Below are 3,707 nucleotides of genomic sequence, written 5' to 3' on the forward strand. Positions count from 1 at the left end.
TGTGGGAACTTCCTGATCAAAGAATATCGTTTTTGGGAAGCAAAGGGATCTGGACCCTCAAAATTACTAACGTCACCAAGGATGATCAAGGACAATACAAATGTGTCTTCAAAACACACCCACCAGTTAGTCAAACTGGATCGTTGAAGTTAATTGGCAAGTAACTCTTTTTTGATAAATATATCTTATTTTGAGATGGTAACCATCACAGTGCTTATTCATTTCCCCATAAGAATCACTTAGCCCAAAGAGTCTGAAAAAACAATTCATATTTTTTTCAATCTTTTGTTTGGATTCCAAACCTCGGTCATTTTTTAAAATTATATATTTGACCTCAATATATTTATATTAACTTGTAAATACATGGAAGAAACTCTGATAAAAAAAAATCGCTTATTCTCTCTCCCTACTGTTATACCCACGTCCTTCATCTTTCCTTTCTTGTAATTAGGTCCTATTTTCGTCGGAGAAGTCAAGAGCCTCACAGTCAACGAAGGAGAAAGGGCCAGTTTTACGTGCCAGGTAGAAAACCTCTCGAAATATCGGAAGGTAAATGCATATCACTTTACAGGATAAGTTTGGCAACTGTGCATATGTTTTGGGATGAGTCAGGCATAGAGGGTAAGAGATAGTTTTGTTGGTGTTAAGGGAGGGTCATGATAAATGTTTTTTTTTTTATATAGATGGGACTGAATATTAGTATCTGGTGTTTATTTAGAAAGAAATAGGAGGTTTAAAAGGATACCAGCCACCTGTTGAGATACTCCTGCTAGAGAGTTATTGGGTCCATTGACTGACCAAACAGTACTACAATGCGTCCCTCTTTAGTTACTGTTAATTTTTTCTTTGCCTATAAATACACTGAATAGACTGGCCTATTCTTTCCACACGCTCCACTATCTTCACACACCTGCATCTAGCACAAGTTCACACGATAGAGATGTACTGCCTACTTATATTTACAAGAAGTGGAAACACCGGGTATATTTTGCTATCTCCAGAAAGTCCACCGACCTGAATGCCCTCCCAGGTTTCAGTCCCGGGCAATGCGACCGAAATGCAGAAATCAGAACCACATAGTTGTAAATGGATACCAGTAATTGCTTTTGACAAGATAAATGGCATGTGGCCATAACAGCCTCAGCCAAAAGGACTTGCTTAACCCTGGATAGGTACGGTCCTCGGACACCCCTTTAAGGGTATACTCGGACGCGAACGACCCCGACGCCAAAAAAAATTCTTGAAAAATCAGTTTTAGCAGTAACCTCCTTTTTTCTTTTGCCAAAAAAAACTTCAATGAATGCTTAAAACAACTGTAAAGATAAATACTACTCATCTGCAGAAAAACTATTTATTATAAATATTTTAAAAAATTAAGTAGAAAAAAAAAAGACCTGACATAAAAATTCATAAAAAAAAAGTTTATACATATATACACAAATCCTTTTAGGAATTGATTCTTGAATGTTTAGGACACATCTTGATGTATTTTGGATGAAGTCAGACCCATGGAGGTGAAGATCTGAAATGAGAAAAAAAGGGTAACTTTTTTTGGCCAAAAAAAATTGTCCAAATTTCATGAATTTTTTTGGGTACCCAAATGAAATAGGAAGTGGCTAATTTTTTTAGGGAATAAACATATGTTATCCTAAAATAGAAATATGTAAAAAAATCTTCATTATTTTGTAAATTACATTTATATCAGGGGCCATATCTAAAGGTAATTTTTTGAGTACTTGGAAATTTCGTAAAAAAATACATATATTTAATATATAATATGATATTTATGCAGGTAAAAATATACCAAAATATCACAAATTCTATAGGGAACAAGAATATATATAGATAGGGCAGCTTACGCTTCGGATATGTCCACAAAATGGCCGCCAACCACACTGACTCAGACTCCCTAATCTGCCACTTGAAATGTAGGAAGGGTATGTCAATTTCAAGGTGTTATTTACTAATATAATTATTATTGGATATGCATAAAAATTGTATGGTGGGTTGCTGGATAATTGTCGATTATTTTCCGACTATAAAATTAAAATTCTGACCCAAAAAAATTTTTTTTAAGGGAAATAAAATCGAAAAAAAAAAATGTAAAACAATATTTTAGCTAAAAAAATTTGATGATATTCAATCAAAAAAAAAGTAAACAAAATTTTCCGACAAATAAACATCTAGAGGAATCATTACTCTGTGATAGTTCCTTAGTACGTAGTAATTTTGAAAGAATTGGGAAAAAACGAAAAAATGGCAATCACCGGAAAATCGAACACATACCTATATATACGCCATATCTGGCTAAAAAAAAGATAGGCATGGGTAGCCAGATCATCTAGAAACACTTTCCAACACTATAAAAATATAAGTTTTGCGACACTACTTGCCAATTCCTTACGGTAACATGACTAAGCAAAAAAATGCAAAACAAATAAAAAGGGGCACTCGTGGAAAAATGGCCATTCTAATATACGGCATTTCAGAAAAAAAAAATTTCAGCCACGTGCTAGGCAAACCATCAAGGCATATTTTCCGACAAATAAACATATAAATGAAATATTACTCTGTGATAGTTCCTTAGTACGTAGTAATTTTGAAAGAAATGGGAAAAAACGAAAAAATGGCAATCACAGGAAAATCGAACACATACTTATATATACGCCATATCTGGCTAAAAAAAAAATAGGCATGGGTAGCCAGATCATCTAGAAACACTTTCCAACACTATAAAAATATAAGTTTTGCGACACTACTTGCCAATTCCTTACGGTAACATGACTAAGCAAAAAAATGCAAAACAAATAAAAAGGGGCACTCGCGGAAAAATGCCCAACATTCTAATATACGGCATCTCAGATAAAAAAAAAAAGACATGCACGTGTTAGCCCAACCATCAAGGCACACTTTCTAACACATAAACATGAAAAAAAAATCAATAATATACGGCAATTCCTTACTACGTAGTAAATTTTTACAAATATTGAAAAAAAAACAGAAATTGGCAACCGCAGTTAAATACCCAATATACCAATAACTACGTCGTATCTGACAAAAACAAAATCACGCATGGGTAGCCAGATCATCTAGACACACTTTCCAACATTAAAAAAGCAAAAGTTTTACGACACTATTTCGCAATATCTTACGGAAAAATGACTTGGCAAAAAAATTTAAAAAAATTAAAAAGGGACACTCGCGGTAAAATGCCCGACATTCTAATATACGACATCTCATATAAAAAAAAAGACATGCACCTGTTAGCTCAACCATCAAGGCACACTTTCTAACACATAAACATGAAAAAAAAATGAATAATATACGGCAATTCCTTACTACGTAGTAATTTTTACAAATATTGAAAAAAAAACAGAAATTGGTAACCGCAGTTAAATACCCAATATACCAATAACTACGTCGTATCTGACAAAAACAAAGTCATGCATGGGTAGCCAGATCATCTAGACACACTTTCCAACACTAAACAAGCAAAAGTTTTACGACACTATTTGGCAATATCTTACGGAAAAATGACTTGGCAAAAAAATGAAAAAAAATGAAAAAAGGGCACTCGCGGTAAAATGGTCCTCGTGGTGATGAACGACATTTTAACTAAAAAAAAAAACATGCACATGGTAGCCAAACAATCCACCAAGACTTTCCACAACTGATAACCTACAATGCACAAGTTACGCACCATTCTA

This window comes from Palaemon carinicauda, chromosome 35 (assembly GCF_036898095.1).
Source record: "Palaemon carinicauda isolate YSFRI2023 chromosome 35, ASM3689809v2, whole genome shotgun sequence".
Classification (NCBI taxonomy): domain Eukaryota; kingdom Metazoa; phylum Arthropoda; class Malacostraca; order Decapoda; family Palaemonidae; genus Palaemon; species Palaemon carinicauda.